We start from the raw sequence: 7,849 nt of genomic DNA, 5'->3' as shown, positions 1-7,849 counted from the left end.
AAAATTGACCATTAACTTTCGTCTAAACTGGAATTTATAGAACCAACTAATTTGTATGTTATAAATACACTAATTGTGGGTAACGAATCGCATTCAATGCCTTTCGTTTTCTTTGATGAAGGAAAACACCCTATTCTTTTTTCCATCCTCTATATTATTTCAACTGTATAGATATCTTTTTCTCAACTTATACGCAACCAAACTATACAAATGAGGTACCAAAATGCACAGAATTTATCAGAGAACATGCGACGGCATATATTACTTCCAAATATTGCTATTGTTTCCTAAAATTGATTTTTAAAAATAAAAAAATAAAAATAATCGATAAAAAAATAATCGATTCCGGCAAGATTGTCCTTATCCCAAGAATACAGTTAACGCTGTCGGATCCCACCATGCCTTTTAATTTGACTCGCAGACAATTTCCCATTAAGGTTTCCTATGCGATGACTATTAACAAAGCTCAGGGTCAGACTTTTCAAAGAGCTGGCTTATTCCTGCCTGACCCTGTATTCTCTCATGGCCAACTTTATGTAGCATTCTCTAGAGTAAGATCTTTTCAAAATATTTTGTAAATGTTAAGGAAAACGCTAAACAAGTATTAACAGAGGATAGTGTAATTACTTCCAAAGTTGTGTTTAAAGAGGTCCTCTGACCTCAATTTGTACATGAACATTCCAATTAAATTTGTACATAAGACCCTGCCTTTTTTTCTAAATTTTAAAATTAGAAACGCGCCTATCCCTCTGTGGACCTGCATTGAAAAGAGCGGGGGAAGCCCGCTGGGAGCGGGCGCATCACGCTCGTTTTTTCTAATTTCCCCATTCCGCCTCACCCGTTCTGCCCCAAGGACACGTTTACGCTTACCTAGGAACTGAAGCCCAGTGACTGACCGAAAATTACATTTATTCAGACGTTACGTTATACGAAACTAACGATAACTTCAAAAACATACCAAGAGTTACTATAATTTAAACGTTTGAATATGACTTACCATCGATACAAAATCTTCCGAGGTTAGAAAACAACAGCTAAAAGTCACGCAACTCCAGTTTACATCTTAACGCTCAGTTATCTAAACTGACATGGATGCAGAGGATGAACAATAACATCTCTATGATAGTTGACAGCACCTCCTAGTCGCAAAAAAAACCAAACCCCCTTCTGTCCCGGCCCCCGTTCTACCCTGTGTAAACTTTGACGGTTCATTTTCCGAATCTATATGGAAATGATTGTAATCGCCCATCGTCCGCCTCTTCTGATAAATTGGATTCACCCACAAAACCTTTTCTCACCAACTGCCATCTTACGTCTTATAAGGTAAGTACTGCTAAACAGGTATGATTCCTCGAAATCCATAGTCACTGATAACGTTGTTTTTCAAACATGAATGATGAAGGAAGAATATGAAAGGAAGGGTGGCGAAAAACCCGTCGTCGGCGTTAGCGTGCTCTTAACGAAAGGCGTCAAGAGGATCACGGCTTAACGTCCCATCCGACGGACGTAGTGTTGCGCTGGAAATGTCCTCCACGCAATACATCTACATAATACTCTACGAGCCACCTCTAGGGTGTTTGGTAGGGGTTGACAAATCACCTACATGCAGCATGCAAGAGGACCGCTACATGCACACCGCACGGTCATAGAAATATTACGCACACTAGCAAAATATACATGCTTATTCATAAAAAAATTGCAAATACTCGAGTAGGAATCTGAAAATTCTTTAACACCACCAGCATTTGAACCCGAGCCCACATGTTGGGAAGCCAACACTTTAGCCTCCACACGAACACGATCCCCCTTCGCCACAGCTATGTCTGTATTTTCGTTTTTTGTAGTTTGCGAAAACTTGGAAGGTTGGCACATAAAGCGACTTGCACCCTTTGCCCTCACGGCACCAAGAGCCGACGAAGACTATCGTGGACGCGACTGATCAACCGCAGTTGTAGTCAAACTTTTGGAGCATTGGAAGCCCAATTGGAATTAAGATTTGCGAATAGAATGAACTGAGGTGACTCACGTCCACGCACACGTTGGGCATTCGGAGTGTTTTCTTTCGGGCTCCATGACGAGGTTTTTCTCGTCTGTAGATTCTTATTTGGACACACCGATTATATTTGAAAAATACGTGGCTCCTTCGCCGAGCATGTCTATGCGCGGTATTTCCTGTGAACATCTAGGATGCTTCGAGTCGGAAGTAATCTCAATATCTTTCATTTTTAAAAGAGACATTCTTGCTCTCAATATTATCTTTGCATATAAATCAAGAAAAAGTTAATATTGAATTTTTTTTAAAGACTAAAGTCATTAAAATGATGTCTCTATCTACACATTTATTTCTGAACAGATCCATTCACGGAAAAAAATAAGCAGGGAAGGTGGCAGTAGTTGTACTTAGGCACAGCAAAATCTCCGAATTCAAGACACATCGCACCAACTGGAGTAAGAAATTGACATCGTAGACTAATTAAACATCGGAAATATCTCACAAAGCAGTGATCAACTCTTTTTATCTTATTCGCGGGCTGCCGAGTATCATATAGCGTTTTCGGAGCCTCATTTGTTTAATGCAAAGAAACCAGGAATATAATTGGTCGAGGCGCCTAGCCTCGCGTGCAGGTGCCACTTTCGTACCGACAAAAGCATTACGTCACGAAGTTGTCGGTTGCACCGACGATTGTCGGTAGAGGCGTTTTGTGAATTGCATTTCTATCGGTACAACCAACGATCGTCGGTATCCGTGTACAGAATTCCGCCCCAGGACAAGGTAGGTTGGCAAGATGAACAGTTTAACTAGAATATTTTATCAGATTAGAGCCCTCAGGTCAATGTGTTTTAATTAATTTTAACCTAACAAATACAGCGCATAATTATTTTCTAACGGATTATCCATTACGAAACATTAAATAGCCCTTCATGATTCCGTTGCTTTAGCTCTTTATTAGTCTTGTCGATTAAAGATAATAGAAATTTAAAAAAATACTTCTCATTTTACAGTCAATTAAATGATTTATGTTTAAAAAATGAAGTGAACGGAAGTAAATAGAGCAATCATGAAAATAATAACTATCCTACTTGATTTTAAGTGCTTGTATCATTTAAAGATCGTCCTTTCTTTCCAACCAAGTAGGCTCTGGCATTTAGTTTTCAACAGATTAGAAAACTTTTCTTGCTGCTTGAAATTATAAAAATCGTTATCGCTCTCGGGCATGAAAGACAATTTTTGAGACAACCCCTTGGTGGTTGCACTTAAAATTTAAATCAATTGCAAAATTCTTTCTAACAAAACTAAAAGGTCTAAAATAATATTTTATTGAAGTATAAAAATTAAATTTAAATAACATATAAATAAATATATTTAAGTATAAAAATAATATTTTATAAAATCCCACGTTTTAACAAAAAGAAGAAAATAACTGCCATCGGCCCCTTAAATTATTGAAAATTTCAAATACGATTGGTGAGGAAGAAAAATAAGTTTTAGAAGACCTTTCCAGGTATCAGCAACGAAAAACGTGGTGCGCATGTAAGATTACATTCGCTTTCACTTGGAGACAAATCTGGTACATATTGACTAGTAATTATTAATTTTATAATCTCAAATGCGCACCACGTTTTTCGCTTTTGATACTTGAAAAGTTCTTCTATGCCTTATTTTTCTTTCTCATCAATAGGGTGGTTTCCTATTATTCTTTTTATTGCCTAAATCGAAAGATTATTATTCCTGGAGTACATATTTCACGCTTTTAGATTTTTAAATGACGATATCTATTTTTCGCGATTAAATGAAAAGTGAAAAATTTCAAGCGCGCGAAAACGCGACGCGTAAGTAGGAATGATGGGAAAAAATCCGTGCGACGCATTTCTGGTTCCCCCTCCCGCCTCGTGAGGTGACCTTGATCGAGGTTCTGAGCGCTGATAGGACGCAGGATGCTAGCGGGTAGCTGAGTACCTTGCTGGCTGGTAGCGTTTGGCTTAAAAAAGGTTTATTAATACCTTATCAAACGAAGAAAACTTTCCGACCTTAGTCAGTTTTAATAGGTGATTATTAAGACATGTTTCCCTGAGCTCTGTGCCTCATGCATGCATTGGTTACCTCAGACGATGAATAACTCCTATCCTCTCGTGTAGAAACTAGGTCCCTGTGACGTCACGTGGAGTAGAATCGCATGGGCGCCAATTTGGCCTTTTTCAAATGAGGATAAAATTTGACCCTTGCCATTCGTCTCAACCGGTATTTCAAAAACCAAATAATTTGTGTATTATGAATAGTTATTCCGATTAGTTCGATGGCAGTTATTTTCTTCTTTTTGACAAAACGTGGGATTTTATAAAATTTTAATTTTACACTTTAATGTTATTTTATAATTTTTATTTGTACTGCTGTTGCTTGTTATTGTTCCTTATTACGACACTGTTGTTACTGTTGTATTGCTATTGTTACTAATCCATTTCATAGATATATTTTAGGTTGCAAGCCGTTTTGAAATCGAAAATGTATTCTGGATGGTTCTTGATTGGTACTCCCACGGTTTAACGTTGCTTGTAAATTAAATAAAATTACTATTAGCACCATGCCGGCTATACGAGCGGAGGAAGAAACACAGCTGTTCATATCTTAGAATTACTTCCTGCCAACGTGATCGTAATGAAAGGATTTGCAGCGATGTTTACCAAGTGGTTCCTCTTCATTCCGCTGAGCTGCCTTCCGATCGCGAGTTTTTGAGTCACTGGCAGTGATGGGCAAAGTGATGTGTGAAAGTATCAGTGATGGTGATCGCCGGTCACCATTCACTTGAGTGAGTCAATAGCGAATAGCTGACCGTTGGTGACTTTATTGATCGCCGTACGTCATGACTAGAGATACGTGAAAACATAGACCTTGAATATAGCAGGCAGAGAGTCCATCAATGAAATAGTACGAAACTGGTACCTTCCAGCTTCCATTCAAGCATGTGGCCATGAAGACCAGAGCTTCCTTTGCCACAGGTAATTCGTCATCATCTAAATTGGTACCATAATCAATGTAGCGACTGAAATTCGAGCCATCCCACTCCTTGTGCTTCCGTATCGCCATTTCGTCAAACATTAAGCCACAGTATATCTTCTTACCTTCAGACCTTGCCTCATCTGCTTTCATTTTCAGCATACTTAATGCCTCTGAGGTCATGCCAGGTGCACCATCTACCACACTGTACCATTTCCTCAGAGTAGCTGGATGAGGGAGACCAAGGCTGAAAGTACTCGTAACATAATTTATTTTAATTAAATTTAATTTAATTTAAATAATAATCATTTAGGCACAGAAAAGTATATAGTATATGGACCTTGAAACGATATTATCTCACCTGTGAAAAGATATTCCATTTCCTTTTAAAAATCTTTCTTTGCAACCGTAGGCACAACATGAGTGAACCATGTTTCAACGTGCGGAGTTAAGGAAAATCCGCCACATAGCACGTGACCAAGCTCCGCCTCATCCCTCCCCCATGTTCGTGACGTCATGCTCCATCTAGCTATATTCGAGGTCTATGCGTGAAAATCGCACTTTCATTTTTATTTTATCGCACTCTCATTTGGCATTTAACAGCATTTAGTTGCGTCTATTTTTTATTTTCATAATGAGGTAGATGACGATAAAATGTAGTGAAACACAGTTATATGACAAAGTACAGAATATTTTAAATAATTACATTGTAGACCAATAATAAATTAAGGAATAAGACATGTAGTGGCTGAGGTGTAGCTTGCCCGCGCCCACTTGTAGTCCGCGGCCACGTAGAGTCCCAGCCAGCTAGCAGCTGACCGGTAGCTCACATGCTAAGCGGTGAGTGTCGGCGGAGCATTTAAACTGCGCTCGGCACAAATGTACGAATTATGCCGTGGAAAAGGCAAATTTGGGCAAAAATATCATAAAAACCCAGTCATCGCATCTATGTCGCATTTATTTGCGCACATCACATCTATATCGCTTTTATCGCGTTTGCGATTTTCGCGCATCTCTAGTCATGACCGATATCGATCACAACTCAATCATGACCAAAGTCATTCGCAACGAATATAACTTCATTGCGCCAACTTACGCAGAATAATAAAGCTGCTGAAGAATAAACATGAAAAAAAAGTTATAACATTCTTCGATCATCTTATGGTGTTAATAATGTTAGCTGGAAGGGTTATAAATTGGAAAATCACCAGCTTAACCCATTATTTTTAATATTTAACGAAATTAATAAATGGTGGCAAAAGTTCAGATGGTTGATATATGAATAATGATGTGTTAATGAATTGATAAATTAATCCTCTAACTGTACGTTGTTTCGTTTTCCTTTGGTGGAATCATTCCAGATCCCTCGGAAGTGTATTGACGGCTCAGCGGATGAGAAGATTTTTAATATTAAAATTCATATTAAGCAGAGTTTAAGCTAATCATATTATTGTAAACGTTTTTGCCAAGTGGATTTCTTGAATGTGCGTTGCCTACGCAAATATCTAATAGACTCGGAATTAATGATTAATAAGATATCATAATTGCTATAAAATCTAAACCTTTCTTCTTATATATAATTATATGATTGCTGTGGAATCGCACCTCATCAACACCGAAATATCCACAATAGAAATAAATTAGCCCCCATTGCAGAAATTAATCCCTATTGCAGAAATTCAAGGTTTGAGGCAGCGCGCTTTCGCAGAGAAAATATAGGTAATCCGAAATAATAAGGTGTTGCTTCCGGCACAATGACAATAACAGTTTTCATCTCATTGCGCCATGACGCGTAATTTTCGAGAATGAGTAGTTTTACAAACTATTTACGAGCCTTCGGAGTAGCCAATGAATGCGAAGAATGAAAATAAGATGATAGATAAAATTTAGAAACTTATTTAACTTTAAGAAAAAATCTTTGGGCCACATTGTGCTAAGTTTCATTTTTGTCAAACTCTTCGCTTTGACGTTACTCTCAACGCCAAAACTAGTGCTGTATTAAATAAATTGTCAATAGAAAAAATATCTAAATGATGATATGCTTAACGTTAAATTGCAATGCACAGTCTCAGAGTTATACAAGATTCACGGCTACAAGAGTTTGCCGTGGAACACACCAATTCAAGAAATCCACCTGGTAAAGTGGATCTCTATATAATTAATATAAAACTTGCATACTAGGAACTTTAGTAATCTACTCAACTAAGTGCTTATGAAGCAAGTAAAATAAGGTCAGCGGTTGATACCCTTGCGAGGGATCTGGAAGGATTCCTCAAAAGGCTACCGGAAGGTGAAGAAATGCCTTTCTTTTACCGTTTTATGCCAAGAAATTACTAGGTGTCTTCTGGTATTTATTTATCGGAATGAAAGCTGCTTCGTAGCTCACGAAAAGTAATTTCGCTATGTCTCACTTTTAAAGGAGTAGTTAGGAAAGTTATTAACACATCCACTGATATGAATATTCTGGCCTGCATAAGTTTTGGCTGGCACTATAGACAGAGAAGAAAACAGGCACGAAAGAAGACAGTCGATAGCTGCTTTCCAATAGTGAATTAGTAGCAGGAGAATGTGATTAAATATTAAGTTTACCTTAAAACCTTTTTTTTTCATTCCTACTCTCTACAGTGAAGAAGCGTAATTTTTTATGTGAGTCGATGGTATGTAATTTAACGATTATAGACTTCGTATTTGTATTATCCATTTCTAATTTTTTTAGATTAACGTTCTTCTAGTCCATTGGTTAAAACAAATCTCTTCCGTAAACCTGGGGCGATGGATAAAAAACTCCGTATACATGATGTCCGCATGCAATTGTTTTAATGGTAATTCTTATTCTTATTTCAATTCAAACTGAGA

The sequence above is a fragment of the Ischnura elegans genome, unplaced genomic scaffold, assembly GCF_921293095.1.
Source record: "Ischnura elegans unplaced genomic scaffold, ioIscEleg1.1, whole genome shotgun sequence".
Lineage (NCBI taxonomy): Eukaryota > Metazoa > Arthropoda > Insecta > Odonata > Coenagrionidae > Ischnura > Ischnura elegans.
The sequence above is the reverse complement of the archived record's forward strand: the minus strand, read 5'-3'. Positions refer to the sequence as shown.